At 41.6% G+C, this 22,286-nt stretch overlaps 1 long non-coding RNA gene across 15 annotated transcripts in view; it reads right to left on the bottom strand.

The window, feature by feature from the left end:
- LOC149442481 (uncharacterized) overlaps nt 1-22,286 on the bottom strand; it is an 876,277-nt gene that overhangs the window by 757,400 nt on the left and 96,591 nt on the right. Inside the window, exon 1 of one of the 15 annotated variants that reach the window (XR_016307178.1) lies at nt 11,184-13,311. The exons of the other annotated variants lie outside the window; for them this stretch is intronic. This is a non-coding gene — a long non-coding RNA (uncharacterized LOC149442481). Of the gene's footprint in view, nt 1-11,183; nt 13,312-22,286 lie in introns of those variants that run through there. 15 annotated transcript variants of the gene reach the window in all.

Genomic DNA, 22,286 nt, shown 5'->3' with positions numbered 1-22,286 from the left:
CCTAAAAGTGAGCAGAGAAGGTGATAGTCTGATAAATTGGGGTAGAGAGTTCCAGAGGATGGGGAAAGCTCTGGAGAAGTCCTGGAGACGAGCATGGGAGGAGGAGACAAGGGAGCTAGAGAGTAGGAGGTCTTGTGAGGAGCGGAGAGTACAGTTTGGGTGATATTTAGAGACAAGATTGGTGATGTAATTTGGGGCAGAGTTATAAATGGCTTTATACGTTATTGTTAGTGCTTTGAATTTTATTCGTTGGGCAACTGGAAGGCAGTGGAGGGATAGGCAGTGTAGTGCCTTTTGAAGTTATTTATCAAAAACATAACTTTATTTCAACAGCCAACCAGCCTAGCCATCTGTTAAGGGTTAACTCTTTTTGGTCGAAATTCAAAGGACCCTCTAATGAAGTTACATGCAGACAATGGGTGGAAGGAGCTCTTTCCAGAGACAATAGACTGTTTGACTATCTACAGGTGGCCCAAGATAGACAATCCTGAGAAGTTTAAGTTGGCGACTATGAGACTAGTTAAAATGTATATTCTCAACAAATGCTATTTATCCATTGGGGTTGGGGAAAGTGCATCTACAAAAGTTAATCAGACAGTCAAATAAGACGTTGGACCTCTAAACATTGAGTCACCACACCGACAGTTAACAATATATGAGACCATACTTGCAAGTCTGAGAAGAGTAAACAAAGCCTTGAAAAGAGTGATGAGTCAACAGTCTTTTCAAACTGTTTTTTTTCAAACTACAAGGACAACTGGTTGTTGCCCTATTATCTTTACAATGGACGTAAACATCAGTATTGTGTCATTCTTAAGACTAAAAGTTAAAGCTTGGAACTTATATTTTACCCACAAAGACATTAACAAAAAGAGACATTATTCCTACTCTTTCTGAAACAAAAATACATTCAGCAATGGGGATTGTATATCACTAAATTGAGTATGAAATGATGAAAAGTAAGATATATTGTGAATTAGTATCAGTTGTATGTTTTATCAGAAAACAAATGCTTTCACACAAGTTTGTATCTCAGGGAAATGAATAACTGAATACACATATATCTTCTATAGTTCCTATCCAGGACATTATAGGTATAATCAAATATATATATCTGGATGAGACGTATATTTAATACCTGAAATCACCTTGAATTCCACCCGAGGTGTGAGTCATCATCAATACTCAAATTGTTCTATGGTACCTGACTGTCACCTCGCGGACAGGTGAGAGATAGCTTAGGTACATACACTTCTCGACCGGCCAATCAAAAGCCTGTTGGGAGGGTCTTTTAGAACAATAGTTTAGATGGTATAAAAAGCCATGCACCTGATTTAGAAAAAAAAAAAAACCTGAAAAAAAAACCTCACTAAAAAAAAAGACTGACTGAAAGACTCACTGAAAAATCTCACTGGAGCCAAAGAAAAACAAGCTGAAGAAATCAGACGAGGCTGAAATCCATCCCTGCTGAATAACCACTCTTTCATCCTTTCAAACTTTTAAAAACTTTTTACTAAACTTCTACACTCTCTAAATTTCTCCCATCCTACATTTTCCAACACTGCCTATCTATCACTTGCCCTGTGGCCATTATTCTGAAGGCGTTTCCATTGCCAGCTGAATCCACTGGGAAGGTGTCATAGTCCAAGTTCTGGGTGTGGTGAGACTGTCTATATTTAATATTGTATTGCATATTTCCTATGTGTTTAGAGTGATAAGAATTACCTTAGAGTGATAACAACTGCAGTGGGTATTCACATATATATAGAGAGATCCTGTATTACTGTTAGATATTGTTGGTGTCATATTGCAAATTTACATATTTCATAAATTATTAAATATTAGTAGTTAGAGTATAATTTATCAGGGAATATCTTCTCCCATTCCTATGGCCACGTTATGAGAGAAAATAACCTCTGAGATACTCTAAATTATCAGTTATTATTAAATTTAATTTTTAATCATTATCATCTAGAAAAATTGTTATCTTGTTTATCATTATTTAGAAATATTGTATTGTGTATGATATTGGTATAGTATATCTTTGATCGTGTGTACCAGTATTCATTCATCACCAGTCTTTTGCGTTTTGTGTTAATATATATATAATTTTTGTACATAAATAAATTTATATATTTATCTATTATAAGGCAAATTTTGTGTGTATGGTACGAAATCACACTGGCTAAAAGAATTCAAGGTATAATAATAAGTGGTGATCAAATTATCAAGGTGTCCAAATTATTGGTTCACTAAATATTTGCCGTATTTTAACGGCTGGAGGCACTGTAACATTTCATCTAAGGGAAATGGACACCGCCCTTCATAAATAGAATAAATCCTTACATAAACCACCACAGCAGATAGGGGTGGCAGATACAGAATGGTTAGTTAGGTGGATGAGTCTGGCATCAGCATTCATGATAGACTGAAGAGGGGATAGCCTGCGAAGAGGTCGGCCAATGAGGAGGGAGTTACAATAGTCAAGGAGAGATATAACAAGGGAGTGAATAAGTTGCTTAGTAGTTTCCGAGGTTAGGAATGGTCGTATCTTGGAGATGTTGCGGAGGTGAAGTCTACATGATTTGGACAGCGATTGGATTTGGGGCTGAAAGGACAGATGGGAGTCTAGGATTACACCTAGTACCCTGGCATGAGGGGAGGAACTGATGACTGTGTTATTGATCTTGATGGAGAAGTCAGGGGAGGGGGCACGGGCTGGGGGGAATACTAAGAGCTCAGTTTTGGAAAGATTGAGTTTGAGGATGTGGAGTGACATCCATGCCGATATGTCACTTAGTAGGTTAGTAATGCGAGTGGAGACTGAAGGGGTGAGGTGAGGAGTAGAAAGATAGATTTGTGTGTCATCAGCATAGAGATGGTACTTAAAGTCATGGGAGTTTATCAAGTGACCAAGGGAGGAGGTGTAGATGGAAAAGAGAAGAGGTCCAAGGACAGAACCTTGAGGGACCCCTACAGAAAGAGGGAGTGAAGAGGAGGAGGCAGCGTTATAGGTAACACTGAAGGAGCCCTGCGATAGGTAGGAGAACCAGGAGAGAGCAGAGTCTCTGAGGCCAAGAGAGTGGAGTTTTTTGAGGAGGAGGGGATGGTCAACTGTATCAAAAGCCTCTGAGACGTCAAGTAGTAAGAGTACGGAGTAGTGGCCATTGGTTTTAGCAGTTAGTAGATCATTAGTGAGTTTTAGTAAAGCAGTTTCAGTGGAGTGTAGAGAGCGAAAGCCAGACTGTAAAGGGTCAAGAAGGTTGTTGTCGGTGAGGTGGGAGCTCAGGTGATTGTAGACTAAGCGTTCTAGGAGTTTAGAGGTAAATGGCAGCAGGGAGATGGGTCTTAAGTTGTTCAGGTTGGTGGGGTCCAGGAAGGGCTTTTTAAGTATGGGAGTGACAGTCACATGCTTTAGAGGGGAGGGGAAGGCACCGTTAGAGAGGAAGAGATTGAAGATGTGAGTGAGGGAGCATAGGATGGAAGAAGAGGGTAACTGTAGTAGTTGTGAGGGGACAGGATCCAGGGGGCAGGTAGTGAGACGGGCTTCTGAGAAAACCTTAGTGACCTCTTCGGTAGTAGTGAGGTCAAAAGAGGAAAGTGTTGAGGGAGGTTTAGTATAACGTATGCTAAGTGGGATGGATGTCTGTGCAGTGGCGATGCCCCTATAAATTGCGTCAATCTTGTTTTTGAAATGATTTGCAATCTTGTGAGCAGTGAGTGAGGTACTGGGTGGAGGTGGAGAAAGTAGAGCGTTAAAAGTAGAGAAGAGACGACGAGGACTGGATGAGAAGGTATTAATAAGAGTGACAAAGTAGGCTTGTTTGGCAGCATGAAGGGAGGAATTGTATGTTAAGAAAGCAGATTTATATCGGGTGAATGCTTGGTGGGATTTGGATTTACACCACAATCGCTCCAGCGCATGACTATGTCGTTTAAGATTTTTGGTGTGGTCAGTCTGCCAAGGTTGTAATGGTCGGGGCCTGATGCTTTGTGTTGTTAGAGGAGCAACCGAGTCTAATGCGGATGAAAGCAAACTGTTGTAGACAGCAGTGGCCAGGTCAGGGCAGGACAGGGGAGAGATTCTGTCATAGAGTTGGTCAGTGGCAGAGTGGAAAGGAGCAGGGTTCAAGTTGTGAAGGTTTCTGCGGGTAATTGCCGTTTGGAGGGATAGGTGTGTGAAGGTGATGAGATTGTGATCAGAGAGAGGAAAGGGGGTGTTTGTGAGGTTGTAGGGAGTGCAAAGATGGAAGAAAACAAGGTCTAATGTATTCCCATTAAAGTGAGTGGAGGACTGTATACACTGTGCTAATGCAAAAGATGAGGTTATGTTGAAGAGTTGGGATGTTGCCGGGTTGTTGACATTAATAGGGATGTTAAAATCTCCAAGAATGATAGCGGGTAGTTCAGAGGAGAGAAAGTAGGGTAGCCAGGCGGAGAAATTGTCCAGAAAGCTGGACACCTGTCCAGGAGGCCGATAGATCACTGCGATCCTCAGAGAAATGGGAGAAAACAGCCGGATGCAGTGAGTCTCGAAAGAAGAGAAGGATAGAGAGAGAGCGTTAGGGAAGACTTGAAAGGTGCTCAGTGGGGATAGAAGCAAACCAACCCCACCACCTTTCTGACCACTGGGTCTGGGTAGTGTGTGGGGAACTGTGTAAAATGCTTCTGCAAAATCCAAGTACTGTATACCACAGCCACCCCTCTGTACAAGGTTTTGCTTACCTCCTCATAAAAAGAAATCAGATTTGTTTGACAACTTCTGTCTTTCATGAATCCATGCTGTCTGTTGCTTAAAATATTTTTTTCCAGCAAGAACTCATCTATGTGGTCTTTTAATAAACTCTCCATTATCTTCCCAACTATAGAAGTTAAACTAACAGGTCTATAATTACTTGTTAAAGATTTTGTCCCCTTTTTAAATATAGGCACCACATTGGCCTTACGCCAATCCAGTGGTACTATGTCAGTCATTAAAGAGTCCCTAAAAATGAGAAACAATGGCTTTGAAATGACAGAGCTCAATTCTTTAAGGACCCGTGGGTGTATGCCATCTAGTCCAGGTGCTTTATTTACCTTTATTCTGTCTAAATATTTTTGGATCATAACAATTGTAAGCCAATGTGGATCATCTGGAGCTGTGTCAATACCATGTCCATTATGGACAAGAGCTCCCCCATGCTCCTTTGTATACACAGAGCTTAAGCAGGTATTTAATAAATTTGCTTTCTCTTTGTCCCCAGTCACCCACTCTCATTATTTTATAAAGGGCCTACATGCTCGGACCGAACCTTTTTTCTATTAATATATTTTGAAGAATTTTTCGGGTTTATCCTGCTATCTTTTGCAATCTGTCGTTTTTTTTTCAATTTTTTGCGGCCTTGATTTTCTTTTTTGTATATTCTGTTATATTCTTTGTAATGTTTAAACGATGATAGCGTTCCTTCATTTTAACATTTCATAAAAGCTCTTTTCTTATTATTTATTGCTTTTTTAACTTTGGCCGTAAGCCACATAGGTTTGATTTTTAGCCTTTTAAACTTGTTGCTCATGGGAATATATTTTGCAGTCTGTTCACATGCAGTCTTTTTGAAGAACTCCCATGTCTGTGTTGTGTTCATCGATGCTAATATTCCCTCCCAGTCTAATTCTTGGAGAGCAGCTCTTAGCCTTGGAAAAATTAGCTTTCTTAAAGTTGAGTGTTTTTATTTTCCCATATATGCTTGTTGTTTACAGCTAACAATAAATGAAATCATGAAAATGTTGAACTAGATAGTGTGGGATTTTCAGGGTGCAAATTTACAATGATAAACACATTTAAAAACCACAATAAATTTTATTTAATCTTACAAAAAAAGGGGAAAGAAAAAGAGAAAATAATTACAATACTGTAAAAACAAAAATTGAAGCTTGGCTGTATTGTTGCAGTAATTCCCTACATGTTTCGCCGAACAAGGGCTTCTTCAGGGGAGAGAGAGAAAATCTTCAATCGCAATACAGTCTACAATATATCAAAAAGAATATACATAAACAACGGAGTTATGACATACATCCACACAATGAACATGTTTTTTGTGATTTTACAATTTCTTTTATCCTGCCTATCCATCACCCCACAGTAAGGACCGATTAAAAAAAGTTGTTATATTTTAATACTATGCTTATGAAATGATAAACATAAATGCTATAATATTTTGCTTAGTCTGTACATTTTTTATCTATTGTAATAAAATTAAAGAATAAATGCTATTATTTGCTAGAAAATTATTCTGATTTAGGAACCCACCTTGCTCACTCGGATGTTACTTACAATCTCTAGTGTTTGTAACTTATGCCATAATGCGTCCCTAGGTGCAATTGTACGGACGCCCAGGGCGTAGCTGCACCTGAAGATTCCTTTTCCGATGTGCTCGCCTAAACACAACTTGCAAACCATAATTCCGGCCCCCTTTTACTTAGATTTGGAATTGTTGTCTTTTAGGCTTAATTATTTTTTGTTTGGATTGGACCAAAACAGGCTTATATAGAAATGATTGGATGTCTTCCTTACATGGTATAAATGGATTTGTTTTTTTTGTTTGTATTTCTTTTCTTCAGCTGTCCTGCTTAGGTGTTGCTCCTATTAAGAGATCTGGCTGTGTTTTTGTCGGCTTCAGTTTGTGCATGCGCAATAGAGACCTCACGCATGCACAGTTGTATGTCTGACTTCTGCACCCGGCCTGTGACGTCACAAGTCGGCCGGCGTGGAAGGTATAAATTATGGCGGGAATAAAGATATGGTACTTTGGCTAATCAACTGTGCACATGTAGGATCTCTTGAGACGTTTTGAGACCCCCTGGAGGTAATTTGAGAGACTTGTGTTGAGGGGAGGGCTTCAGGAAAATGGTGACTGCTCAGTCACCTGGGTGATTCTGTACACTGCATTGTTTCGAGTACGGTTTGATTTTTACAGCTAATATTCTATGAACTTGTGACCTCTCCTGACATCTAGTGGCTGAATTGTATATTAACAATTTGAGTCAAAAACTGTTTTTTTGCTTCCTCTATTGCCTGAATTGTGATAATTTAAAGGTAAATTCATTTTTCATTTATTTTTTAATTATTTCAATGACTTGACATCACACCTGGTGTTCTCTCTCCCTCTATCTGATTCTTTTTTTGCCCCATCTGGTAGAAATGTAATTATTAATTTTCGCTTATTTATACCTATGTTTGGATGGATATTTGATCCCTATTATATCCTCTACAATTGCACGGATGCATAGGCCAACTAAGTTCTTTGATAGTGCATTTTCATATGCGGTAGTAGCTCCGTGAACCTGACATCTAGGGTGACCCGGCGTGTTCTTTTATACTTTTGATTATTATGTTCATTGTGTGGATGTATGTCATAACTCCGTTGTTTATGTATATTCTTTTTGATATATTGTAGACTGTATCGTGGTTGAAGCTTTTCTCTCTCTCTCACACCTGAAGAAGCCCTTGTTGGGTGAAACATGTAGGGAATTACTGCAACAATACAGACAAGCTTCAATTTTTGTTTTTTACAGTATTGTAATTATTTACTCTTCTTCTTTTCCCTTTTTTTTGTAAGATTAAATAAAATTTATTGTGGTTTTTAAATGTGTTTATCATTGTAAATTTGCACCCTGAAAATCCCACACTATCTAGTTCAACGTTTTCAAATTCCAGGGATGTGGTGCAATTTATTATCTTGTCACTCACTCACCACATCCTAACAATAAATGAAATCATGTTATAGTCACTGCTGCCCAGATGTTCTTTTATATGGACATTAGTAATAAGCTCTGCATGGTTTGAGATTACCAGGTCCAGCAGAGCACCATTCCAAGTTGGGGCTTCTATGAATTGTACCATAAAATTGTCCTGTAGTAGGATGATAAATGTTTGCCCTTTTACTGTTCCTGCAGTACCATTACTCCAGTCAATTTCCGGGTAGTTAAAATCCCCCATTATTATCACTGTCCCAGCCCTTGCAGCCCTTTCAATCTGTGCAAGGAGCTGAGTCTCCACCTCCTCATTAACATTGGGAGGCCTATAACAAACTCCAATGATTACCTTTGTAGTACACACCCCCATATGCAGTTCCACCCATGATGCTTCAGCCTCATCACACTCTCCATCAACTAGGTCCTCTTTCACACTCGCTCTGAGATCACTTCGCACATAGAGACAGACACCACCACCTTTCCTTTTTACCATCTCTCCCCGAAAGAGAACATCGTCAGGAATATTAATGGCCCAGTCATGTAAAGAATGAAGCCAGGATTCAGCAATACCAATCAAATCATAGTTCTCTTCATGTACCAAAGCTTACAGCCAGGGCTGCTGATAAGGGGGTACCACCGGGCCTCCTGTAGGGGGCCTGGGCTCTGCCACAGAAAAGGGGGGCCCAGACAGCAGCTTCAGGCTTCATGTAGGATCACATGTACAGTCAGTGCATACACACTGTTCCCCTGTGTACATGGCTCCCGGGTGGTGGTAACATTATTCCTGGGCTGAGGGGGCTCCATCAGTTCATCCTGAGGGTTGGGAGACAAGGGGGACTTTTATTTCTTTTTCGGGCACCTGCGGACCCAGCAGCAGCAGAAGTCACAGGAACGGTACAGTAATTACATGACACAATACACACCTTTCCCTGTGCCCTGACCATTGCCTAGACTATGTTCAATTATACAGCAGGGAGCAGCCAAATGAGATCATCATTGTCATGATGATAGTCACACAGTACAGGTGCTTTGAGCCACAGCACCTGTACTATGATTATCATGATAATCGTGATGATTGATGAGCCCTGGTTTACACTGGAACCGTTCAAATCACTGCGACTCATGTCACAGCGACTTTGAAAAAGGTTCCTGCACTAATTTTTTCCGATTTCATTGCGACTTGCATTGACTGGTAAATGGAGTCGCAAGCCGCAGTAAAATCCTAGGTACAAATCTCTCTGATCTGTGGCTTTGAAATCACACTGAAGTAGCACAATTTCAAAGCCACAGTGGTGTGAGTCAGGGCTGAAGATAGGACAGTCAGATGCATCCTTAAGCCAGCCATAGATGTTGATGGGGGAATTGATCGATTTTTGCAAAATTTGCATCATGTATGGCCTGCCTATAACAGGCTGGGGAAAATAACTATCCTTAAAGACAAAGCTGCATATTTTTTTAGGTGGGTAGGCGGGGTAAGGGGGGTGGGGCAGGGTTGGGGTTTTGGGGCCCCATCAGGTAGGCTGTATGGAGCCCCATGATTGCTAACAGCAGCCCTGCTTCCAACTCACCTATTTTGCTTGGCAGACTTCTGGCATTGGTGAACAAATACTTTAATTCTTTTAAACCTTTTGCACGCGTATGTTGCATGTTTTTTATTTTTCTACAAATGGTACCAGTTCCAATGGTTGTTTGCAACATGGGAACCTTCTTATCATCTGCCATAGCCCTCCCCTCATCTTTCAACATTCCACCCACCAATAAGGACTGACCCCTGCCTGATCTGTCTACCCCATTCTAATCCAATTCTCCCTCCCCCCTCGATCCTAGTTTATATACTCCTCCAGCCTTCCCATAAGCCTCTCCCCCAGCACAGCAGACCCCCTTACATTTAGGTGCAAACCATCTCTAGCATATAGGTTGCACCCCAATGAAAAGGTTGTTTGTAACATTGGAATCTTCCTACTTCACAAAAGTACATAAAATGTCAATTTGCAGTGAACAACAGTGCAAATATCAATATTTAAGCTATAAACATATAGCTAGTGCAATTAGCAATCTGTTTAAGTTATATGAAAAGTGAAAAAAACATATTTTTCCATTTCCATGAAGGTCAGGTTGATATAACACAGCAGTGTTGTCACCTTCATCCATCTGGAGAAATTTTCCTTCAATTTCAGTCCCATAGCCAATTAGCCATCACCACAGAAATAGAAGGGAAATCCCAGGATGAAGAGAGCAAAAATCCCCTCAATTTCTGTTCTGAACTTGGTGGAAAAGTGAACAGGGCAAATGGAGGGTATTTCTCCCCAGCAGGAGCACAGAGACAACATTAAAAACTGACATATCAGTTACCAAAGAGACAGTAATGCTAATGCTTGGTTAAAAAAAAATGTGTTCAAAGAGCTTGCTGCAGTTTTCAGTATGACAGGTGTCCTCGTGTGATGGTTTCCCCTCACCACCCGTTCCAGTAAAAACTGCTGCAATAGACCAATTTCCACAGAACTAATTAATTAAGGTGCGGGGGGGGGGGGGGTTATTGATATAACAGGGAACCTGTATATCAGTGCACCCCTTACTAGTGGTTCACCAAAATTAAAATTCTGGTGCCGAAACCAAAACTTCATAATGCACTTGGCCGAAAACCGAAATGCGCAGTTTTAAAATATGAATATATATATATATTTTTAAAATACACTTTGGTTAAAAAAAAAATTCAAAAAAAAAAAACAATATATGCCCCAATTTCTTGTAAAATAAGAAAGAGGATGTTATGGCAAGTAACTAGATACCCAACATGTCACGCTTTAAAATTGTGCACGCTCGTGGAATGGTGTGAAACTGCAGTACTTAAAAATCTTGATGGGTGATGCTTTAAAAATTTGTACAGGTTAGCAGTGTAAAGTTACAGAGGAGGTCTGGTGTGAGTATTATTGCTCTTGCTCTGACGTAAGTGGCAATACCTCACATGTGTGGTTTGAACACCATTTACATACGTGGGCATGGCCTATGTATGCGTTCACCACTACATGTAAGCACGGGGGATGGGGGCACTTTAAACTTTTTTTTAAAATTAATTTAATGGGGGTCAATAAGACTCCACATCTCTCCTCTGCAATGTAAAGCATTCGATAAAAAAAAAGCATTGATCTAGTGCCTTAGAAAAAAAAAAATGGCTGGAAAGGGAAGTGACATCGCTGCGGACCTCCAAGGGCATAGAGATGCGTGGCAGCCATTTCTCCTTTCTCCTTCACTCATCTCTATGCCCAGCGCTGAGATCGATGGTTTCTCAGGTAAGGCTGAGAACTACCGAGCGGCAGCGGGCGGCGGCGAGAGGCAGGGTTTTTTCGGCACCTGTATCGGTGCTTATTTTTCATTTCGGCCAACAGCCGAAAGGAGTGTTTTCGGCTGAAACGTTTCGGCCACCGAAATTTTGGTGCATCCCTACCCCTTACCTAACTCAATTCAGTCCCTCCTTACATCAGTGACCCCCCTCAGACTGGACTGGTAGCACTGTCAATGACCTCCTCTCAGATGCTCAAAGTAGGGTTCAGTGAGATGATCCTCTCCGGACTCCAGCTTGGCAGCTCTGGTTCTCTGGTTCCATTGGATATTCTCTCCACAGTCAACATATATCTGACTCCTCCTGTGACCCCTGTGCTAGCAACGTTCTCGCTCTTGACTCCTCTCCAGGCTCCTCTTCAGAGATTGCAGACATCATACAAGAATTGGTCAGAGATTGCAGACATGATACAAGAGATATTCGAAAACTGTGGACATGATACAAGAGATGGTCAGAGATTATGGACATGATACAGAAGACGGTTAGTGAATGTGGACACGATACAAGAAATAGTTAGAGATTGTGGACATGAAACAGGACATGGTTAAAGGCTGCAGATAGGATACAAGAGATCATAGAAACATGTGCAAAAATATATATACTTTGAAATGTAAGGGCACCTACGTCCAAAGCCTGTTATACAAAGGACATTTTTTGGTTGAGGCCGAAAGTACTTTATTACAATGTTAAAATACAAGCATTTACAAACATGTACCAATAATATGCCCACACAATTTTCATAATTCTTTCATAACGGGACTAATGTTACTGAAAACGAATACAAAACGCCAGAGAGTACAATCTAGAGCATAAAAATTACCCACTTCTTCTCAACATGTTTTGCAGTTATTCCATTTTTTCAGGAGAAAACAGAGAGCAGAACATCTGAAAAATGAATGAATACAACATAATACATGCATATAATACTATATCTACAATATACACATGAACCCAGTTTTCAAGTGGGGCACCTAGGCTTTCCCAGACAGGAAACCAGCTACTGAAGAGCTGGGGCATAGATAAGGGGGGGTCATGGTGGTCTGAACCCCCCCAGAGCAGTGTTACTGACTGTCATATCAGAGGGGTGAAACCTAGGGCCGGACGCCAGATTGACTCCACCGCTGTCACTAACATAACAGAGCAAAGCCAGCAGCGCTGAATAGAGGGTGGGATCTGCCTGGGTTAACTTTCCAGGTTAGCCATCAAGTGACCGTTTACTACAATATGCCTGACAACACCTTGACATGGGTCACTAACCTTTTTTGTCGCATTGCCGCAGTAAAGGCTTCTTTCTGGCAACTTGACCATGCACCTAATTTTTTCAAGTATTGTCATATTGTGCTCCATCAAACACACCATCTTTTCCAAGAGCAGCCTGTATTTGAGGTTGCTTGTGGGTTTTTCTTTGTATCCCAAATAATGCTTCTGACAGTTGTGGCTGCAATTTTTCTTGGTCTACCTGACCTTGGCTTAGTATCAAGTGATCCTCAAACTTTCCACTTCTTAATAAGTGATTGAACAGTACTGATTTGCATATCCAAGGCTTTGGATATCTTTTAATATCCTTTTCCATCTTTATAAAGTGTCTTTACCTTGTTATGCTGGTTTTTTGACAGTTCTGTTCTGCTTCCCATGACTTAGTATCTCGCCTGCTCAGTGCTTCCACATAAGAGCTAACAAACTCAGTGACTATTATACACAGACACTAACTGCAATTTAAAAAGTCACAGATATGGGAAATGAACCTTTATTTGCCATTTTAACCAGTGTGTGTCACCTCGTGTGTCTATACAAAGGCCATTCCATGGTATGTAAACTTTTGATCAGGGCAACTTGGGTGATTTCTGTTATCATTATGATTTAAAAATGAACCAAACAACTATGTGATAACTAGAAAAGCTACAATTTCTGGGGAAATTGTGTGAAGTGTTCTTGCCTCCACCAGTAGTCTACAACTGGAGTGGACGGAGTAACTGGGTGGAGTGGCTTGTCACTCTGCTGCCTGCTCACACACCTGGGTTCCTATGGCAACTCACTCTACAGCAAGGGCAGAGAAGAGCGGTAAAAAACAAACTGCTCCAACTTGCTCACTTCACTGGCGGTTGCCATCTTCAAATGCATCTTTGATGCATAGTATGTCTCTGAAATATGAAATATTAAAAATGAAGGCACAGTCGCAGTTTAGAAATTGCCCTTCAAATTTGAGGTGGTTAGAGTGGAGTTTCAATGAATGTCAATGGGCAGCGTGAGTTGCAAACAAATGGTCATATTGTAAAAACTATCAGGACTATGGCTTAGCCGTGGACATTTTTAGTGGCAGCAGTGATAGCTGAACGTTTTGATATAAGATTTGTGTAGGTGGGCTTGAAAATGAGGGAGTGATGGCAGTTTAGAAATCATGTCCTGATTTTTCAGCTCACACTCTAGCTTTTGTCAGCTCCCACTCTAGTTTTGAACATTCCGCCATTCATTCCTATGGGACCAATTTCACCACAAAAACGCCGATATTTCGTGAACCATTTGGCGAATCGTTCCACAAAGTAATAGCACACCAATCGGGAACAATTCGCACGTTTCGGTATATTACTGTCTATGTAGTGTAAAAACTGTGGGAGGAGTTAGGGTGGTAAATTTGGCTATTATAATAATAGGAATATATATGTGAGATAACAGTAAGTGGTCTTGCCATGCAAGAACACTTAATAAATGGCTTCATATGATTACTATCCTTAAATAAAAGACTTCTTTTGGCATGATCAGTCATATTTTCAATATCAATTCAAAAATTTCACGATGTCTGCCAGGGTATGCAAACTTTTGAGCACAATTGTATATGTTTTAGCATCTAGATCAGGACAACCTGCAGATCTCCAGCTACCAAAGTACCAGCTTGTCCACTTCACCCACACATTTGGTCTCCTGGTCATAGTGGGTACATCCCACATCAGAGACCAATGTCTATAGTTAGTGTCATCGTAAACATTCAATGACACTTAAGGTGACTAATGGATTAGTGATTTCTGTTATCATTATGATTTAAAAAGGAGCCAAATAACTATGAGAAAATAAATGGCTTCATATGATCACTATCCTTAAATAGAAGACAATTATTTGGCATAATCAGTCATATTTTCAATATCAATGCCCAAATTTCACAATTTCTGCCAGGGGATGCAAACTTTTGAGCACAACCGTATATAATAATACTCAATCTGTGGCTACAAAAAATTTAGGAACTCTTGAAAGAGGAACTGCAGCCTATCTAGCTAAAGTTTTTTTATTTCTAGTCTATATGACCTGGCAGAGGCCCATGGCACGTCTATGCATGTGCAAAACTCTGCAAGACTCCATTGTATGCATGGAAATACCTGTATGTCTCTGTCTGGCCCCAGAGACTGGCAAGGACCTACTGCTTTCCAGACATGAATTTGGGTTTTGTGGGATTGCACAAATGTGTACACACGCTGCAGCTCTCTGCCATGCGTTATAGACCTGACAGAGATCCCCATCATATCTTCGCCCATGTAAACTATATGTAGATATCCTACTTCATATGTCATCCTCGCCTAGGTGAGCATACAAGCTTTGAAAGGACGGGTTTCTCCCATTTAGTTTGCTCTTTTAATTAGGCTGGCCATACATTATACAATTTTCTTGAGAATTTTGCTTTAGATTTACCAAAAACCATAGAATATGAGGTCAAACCTGAACAACACTTTCAACTGTATCCAATTAGGCAGGCCCTTGCTTTACATAGTGGAAGTTAAATCTAAAGGAAAATGGGCAGAAATTGGACAGAAAATTGTATAGTGTATGGCCAGCCTTATAATGTCCTCCAAAAAGCCAGCAATATATCCAGAGCATATATTGAGAGATACCTGAACCCAGATGTCTGTTCACGTCTGAATGATGTGTCCTGCATTTACTGACAGTCGCATCCACCAGAATACAGCTATTGGGTTTCTAGGGGACATGTTTGAACACAAGTTTCCAGTGGTACATTAGGATTTTTAAAAAGGTCTTTGGACCAAAATATTTCTTAAATCTGGTGGACATAAAGTTACTTGCAAAGGAGTCGTGTGGGTACACACATGTGCGTTGCAGATTGAAGCTCAGATATCACAGCTAAGTGACACAGTAGTTGTTCAGCGGTTCAGGTTAGTTTTAGATCAGGTTCAGGTCAAGATTTTATCCTGTTCACAACTGATGACGTGTGGTTTAGAAACAGTTCCCATAGAATTCAATAGCCTGTTAATCCGCACCTGAACCAGACTGCACTGCTCAGAAATCGGACAGGACTCTTTTTCAATCCGCATTGAATCAGCACTGCCAGTGTACAGGACATACAGTATGTGAACAGGCACCATAGGAAGCAATGTTATTTCACTTGTCATGCAGATTGGATGTGGTTCAAACCGCATCCAATCTGCATATATGTGAACCAGTACAGTACATAAACAGTTGGGGACTGGGGATTGTAATTACCAAGAGCCCTTATGGAGCAGACCAATATAGAGTGCTGTTGGGACGTTTAATATGGGAGTAGTGTAATGCACTAACATCACACTTCATTACTGTTCTGTTAACTATGATCCTGTTTTTTCCTCCTATGTGCCCAGCCCTTTCTATTAGTGTTGTCTTGGGTATTGACCTACTACATTTCAGCCATCTGTGCTATGTAAGGATTGCCCTGTGTACCTCCCTTCCCTTGAGCAATTTCCTTCCCCTTTAACCCACAGCTCCTTGCCTCTGGGTGCTGGGATTGCATCACTGCTCAAGCCTCTCTCTTGCTGACCTTCATTCATGCATTTCACCATATTCCTTTGAATAAGTATTTTGTTTCCTGTAGATGACACTGAAAATCTGTATAAATTGCCCTTCATACGCACGTGTGTGTGTATATATATATATATATATATATATTTATTTATTTTTTTAAATACCAATCAGCAATAGGTAGGCAGCAAGTAAATCTGTTGTCCCTGAAATTGTTGTGTCGAAAGCAGAATAAACGGGCAGTGCAGTCTGTGGTGTGTGCAGCTGTGTATCCGCAGACCATCCAGAGTGCCCATGCTGACCCATGTCCACTGGCAAAAGCTCCTACAATGGGCAAAACAGCATCAGAACTGGATCACGGAGTAATGGAAGAAGGTGGCCTGTCTGATGAATCGCGTTTCCTTTTACATAGTAATGGGCTGTAAGTTCGACTCGAACATCGGCCATTCATGTGTTCTGCGAACACATGAATGGTAAGGGCATTTGGCAGGCTGTTCACCTGCCAGGTCCCACAATGCACTGCACTTTCACAGTGTATTGTGATTGGCCAAACAATGCAACTGACCACAGGTCGTCAGGTGCAATGTTTTGGCCAATCACATCACAATAGTTACCCCTAGCTCCGCCCGATTGTTCACATTTGACCGGCAAAGGACTTATTACAAACGTTTGTTTTTTTTATGTTAAAGGAATTTTTAAAAAGTCTGGTCTCTTTATTTTTTACTCAATTTAACCCTTTAGTGAATGGGTAGGGGTACAAGTACCCCTTACTCACTCACAAGGAGGGGGGCAGAATCATTATTTAAAGGGGTACCCTGATGGTAATGAGCTCCCCTGCCTGCAGACCCCCACAACCACTGGGTCAGGGTTGTGGGGAAGAGGCCCTTGTCCCCATCGGCATGGGGACACTGTCCTAATTTAAAAGGCATGTGGCCTAAAGGGCCTGGTATGGCTTTTAGGGGGAACCCCACGCACTTTTTAAAATATCTTTTACTGTAGAGTCCCTCCAAACCATCCTACCAGACGTAAAGGATTAGGTTTTTTTTCTAAATATTACATTTCACTTTTTTTTTGCTAAAGCAGGTTCTATACATTGTACAGATGTGAAAGTTTGCAGATAGTTTAAGAGAACCCCCCAGGCATGATATTTAAAGGTTTTTTTTTTTTTTTAACTGTAGGCAATGAAAAATGACTACCCCTTTAAAAATAATACTTTTGTAAGTTTTTTTTTTCACTGATTTATGTACCTCAGGACCGTACCCGAGTCCCCACACCCCTTTCATGGCCAATAACTTGTATATAAGCCTTCAAAATGGGCACTTTTGAATTTACAAGTTCGAGTCCCATAGACTTGCAATGAGTTCGAAATTCAGGGGGGGGTGTTCGGCCCATCACTATTTTTACATTGTGTGGATGGTTGGGTGCATGAATATAAACAAATAATACGGCGCTATATTAAAACAGGCGACTCAGTGATATATATCCCAAGTATGCAAATAGACTTGAACACAAATAACTGACATCAATGTGGGGTGAAGCGGACAACTAGGAAAATGACATACATAGAGGTGACATGAATAAATTGGTGAAATAGTGTCCTTATGTGTCACACAAACTCCATGCAGATGTGAATTGCAGTGTGCCAATCCTCTATAGCTGGGGTGCCCCCTCACCTTCCTGCCCAGGCCCCCAGGGACCAAAGAGCCTTGTGTAATAGATGGAATATTCCTCCAGATAGTAGATGGATCCCTCTTGCAATGGTGCAAATCCCTCCTCTTGGCTATAACATAAGCGGTGGATGAAGTCCGTGGTGTCTCTCCAGTGTATGGCCCTCCAGTATGGTCCCCAGTGAGGCAAAAGAGACTCGTATAGTGTAAAACCTTTTATTATAAAACAAAGAAGACTAAAAACTACTCACATAGACCTGAAAGCAAGCAAGCCTTTACACCACTCCAGGGGTGTACTGTGATTCGGAAACCGGAGCACCAAGATGGCGCCCGCGCCGGATATGACGTCAAGCCGTCGATCGTCAAAAGCTCCTCCCGCTGGCGTATCTACGCGTTACGTCACTCTCGCACGTGACTTGGTTGGGTGCATGTGTGTGTTGCATAGCTGGGGAAGAAATGGCATCAGGATGCATTATGGGAAGAAGGCAAGCCAGCGGTGGCAGTGTGATGTTTTGGAAAATGTTATGGGAAGCCTTGGGTGCTGCCTTTTCATGTGGATATTACTTGACACATACCAGATAGAGAGAAAACATGTGGCGCACACACCTAGTGCATTATCCAAGGTTTATTGTAGGAATGAAATAATAAAAATATACTCACAGACGAAGCATGTATCTAAAAAGCATAGAAAAATGACAATGGCCACAACGGCGGGCAAGGTGTTCTCACTGTCAGTGCGGTCAAATGGCTGACGCGTTTCGGGGACGAATCCCTTTCCTCAGAGCTGATGACCAACCTGTATGGAGGTCAAGTAGTAAATAACCAGGGCTAGATGCCTTGGGAGCAAAGCTCAACCTCCTCTACTTGTTATAAGATGAGGGGTTGGAGGGGGTTATTTAAAGTGCAATCTTTTGTAGTTTTTATAAACGCATATACATACATATATATATACGTATATATACCACCTTTCTAAGCATTGTTGCTGACCAAGTACACCCCTTCAGGGAAACTGTATTTTATAATGGCAGTGGCCTCTTTCAGCAGGATAATGTGCCCTGCCCCACTGCAAAAATGGTTCAAGAATGCTTTGAGGAATGCAATCAGTTAAAGGTGCTGATTTGGCTTCCACATTCTACATATCTCGATCCAATCTAGCATATGTAGAATGTGCTGGAAAAATAAGTCTAATCCATTGAGGCCTCACCTCACAATTTACATAACTTAAAGGCTGTTACTGATGGCTTGGTGACAGATACCAAACTGTATTTTATAATGGCAGTGGCCTCTTTCAGCAGAATAAAGCGCCCCGCCCCACTGCAAAAATGGTTCAAGAAAGCTTTGAGGAATGCAATGAGTTCAAGGTGTTGATTTGGCTTCCAAATTCTGCAGATCTCGATCCAATCTAGCATCTGCAGGATGTGCTGGAAAACTAAGTATGATCCATGGAGGCCTCACCTCACAATGGGTCAGGGCTGTTTTGGTGACAAAAGGGGGAGCTATTCAACATTAGGTGGGTGGCCATCGAGATATACTTAAATAGACCATGCAAAATGAGCCACTTATCTAGTTTGCAGTACTGACATTTTACATGTTTAACCTGTCACATTAAGATTTAAAAATTTTGCTCTCATGAGATGACATACAAAACAGGGAAGTGGAAATTCCAGTAATTTGTGTTAGGTGCAGAATTTCAGTGCTGTTTTTAGTGCTCAAGGTGACTTTCGTTTTTTATCACATGCTGTATATATGTGCTACTATATGTGTGTTCTGCCTGACACACCCTCACACTTGTCATCTATTGTCTGTGCAGGTTTAAAAAATGTGGTCTTTGATATACAGTTGTGTTCAAATGTTTGTATACCCTGTCAGAAACTGAAATATTGGAATTGATATTGAAAATATGACTGATCATTCCAAAAAACAGTCTTTTATTAAAGGATAGTAATCATATGAAGCCATTTATTTTCACATAGTTGTTTGGCTCCTTTTTAAATCGTAATAACAGAAATCTAACAAATAGCCATGATTAAAAGTTTCCATCCCTTGGAATGTTTGGCCTTGGTACAGACACACAAGGTGACACACACAGGTTAAAATGGCAATTAAAGGTTAATTTCCTACATCTGTGGCTTTTAAATTGCAATTATTATTATTATACAGTATTTATAAAGCGCCAATAGTTCGCTCAGCGCTGTACATTACAAAGGGGGACAGAACATGTGACAGAACAACAACAATACAATGCAAAACATGAGGGGATCAAGGGCCCTGCTCTTTCGAGCTTACAATCTAGGAGGGAGGGGATGGTGGCACAGGAGGAGATAGCTGTGGGGGATGGGGTGGTAGGAAGAGTGGAGGAGGTTGGCAAGTTAGCAGGGGGTGGGGTAGGCTTCCCTGAAGAGGTGGGTTTTCAGGGTGCGCATAAAGGAGAGGAGAGTAGGTGATAATCTGATGGGTTGGGGCAGGGAGTTCCAGAGGATGGGTGAAACTCTGGAGAAGTCCTGGAGGTGGGCATGGAAGGAGGAGACCAGGGAACTAGAGAGAAGGAGGTCTTGTGAGGAGCGGAGTGTGCGCGCTGGGTGGTACTTGGATAGTAGGTCAGTGATGTAGTTCGGGGCAGTATGGTGGGCAGCTTTGTACGTCAGTGTTAGGATTTTGAATTTGATCTGTTGCGCAATCGGAAGCCAGTGGAGGGATCGGCAGAGGGGGGTGGCGGAAATGGAGCGGTTGGAAAGGTGAATGAGTCTGGCAGCCGTATTCAGGATCGACTGAAGCGGGGATAGCCAGCGACGAGGCAGGCCAGTAAGGAGGGAGTTGCAGTAGTCGAGTCGTGATATGATGAGGGAGTGGATGAGCTGTTTAGTGGTTTCTGGGGTTAGGAACGTGCGTATTTTGGCGATGTTGCGGAGGTGGAGTCTGCACGAGCTTGGTAAAGATTGGACTTGGGGCTGGAAGAATAGGTTGGAGTCTAGAATGACACCAAGTACTCTGGCCTGCGGGGCGGGTTTGATGGTGGCGTTGTTGGATGTGATGAAGAAGTCAATGGGGGGTAGTGTCAGGGCTGGGGGGAAGACAAGAAACTCTGTTTTGGAGAGGTTCAGTTTCAGGAAGTGGAGCGACATCCGGTCTGATATGTCGCTCAGTAGGTGTGTGATTCGGGCAGAGACTGAGGTGGTGAGGTGGGGGGTTGAGAGATAGATTTGTGTGTCGTCGGCATATAGGTGGTAGTTGAAGCCGTGAGAGTGTATGAGTTGGCCAAGGGAGGAGGTGTAGATGGAGAAGAGAAGGGGCCCGAGGACGGAGCCTTGAGGGACCCGAACAGAGAGGGGGAGTGAGGGGGAGGTGGTAGCATTATAGGTAACGCTGAAAGAGCATTGTGACAGGTAGGATGAGAGCCAGGAGGGAGCAGAATCTCTGAGGCCAAGAGAGTGTAGTTTTTTGAGGAGGAGGGGGTGGTCGACTGTGTCGAAGGCCGCAGAGAGGTCAAGGAGTAGGAGCACTGAATAGTGGCCATTAGCTTTGGCGGTTAGCAGGTCGTTGGAGAGTTTAAGTAGGGCAGTTTCGGTGGAGTGTAGGGGACAGAAGCCGGACTGTAGGGGATCGAGGAGGTTGTTGTTGTTGTTAGTTTCTGTTTATAAATAGTATTAGAGTTTGTAAGCTCTCACATGAATGCACTGAGCAGGCTAGATATTGAGCCATGGGGAGCAGAAAAGAACTGTCAAAAGACCTGCATAACAAGGTAATGGAACTTTATAAAGATGGAAAAAGATATAAAAGATATCCAAAGCCTTGAATATGACAGTCAGTACTGTTCAATCATTTATTAAGAAGTGGAAAATTCAGGGATCCCTTGATACCAAGCCAAGGTCAGGTAGACCAAAAAAAGATTGCAGACACAAGTGCCAGAAAAATTGTTTGGGATACAAAGAAAAACCCACAGGTAACCTCAGGAGGAATACAGGCTGCTTTGGAAAATTACGGCATGGTTGTTTTGGAGGAGCACACTACAATACTTGCACAAAAATTAGCTACATGGTCGAGTGGCCAGAAAGAAGCCATTACTGTATCAATGCCTCAAAAATGCCTGGTTACAATATCCCGACAACACCTTGATATGCCTCACCAGCCTTTTTTGTGGCATTGGCGCAGTACAGGCTTCTTTCTGGCCACTTGACAATGCAGCTCATTTTTGTCCAAGTATCTGTGTATTGTGCTCCTTCAAAACAACCACACCATCTTTTTCCAGATAAGCGTGTATTTCTCTTGAGGTTACTTGTAGGTTTTCCTTTAGAACTTGAACAATTCTTCCGGAAGCTGTGACTGCAATCTTTCTTGGTCTACTTGACCTTGGCTTGGTTTCAAAAGATCCCAAAACTTTTCAGTTCTTAATAAGTGATTGGACAGTACTGATAGGCATATTCAAGGCTTTGGATATCTTTTTATATCATTTTCCAGCATTATAAAGTTCCATTACCTTGTTACACAGGTCTTTTGACAGTTCTTTTCTGATCCCCATGGCTCAGTATCTAGCCTTCATCCACGTGAGAGCTAACAAACTCAGTGACATTTTATAAATAGGCATTAATTGCAATGTAAAAAGCCACGGATGTGGGAAATTAACCTTTAATTGCCATTTTTAACCTGTGTGTGTCACCTTTTGTGTCTGTACCAAGGGCAAACATTCCAGGGTATGTAAACTTCTGGTCAGGGCTATTTGGGTGATTTCTCATATCAATATGATTTAAAAAGGAGCCAAAACAACTATGTGATAA

This window comes from Staurois parvus, unplaced genomic scaffold (assembly GCF_062004578.1).
Source record: "Staurois parvus isolate SC_StPar_1 unplaced genomic scaffold, SC_StPar_1.0 ptg000885l, whole genome shotgun sequence".
Classification (NCBI taxonomy): domain Eukaryota; kingdom Metazoa; phylum Chordata; class Amphibia; order Anura; family Ranidae; genus Staurois; species Staurois parvus.
This window is presented reverse-complemented; position numbering and strand designations above follow the sequence as displayed.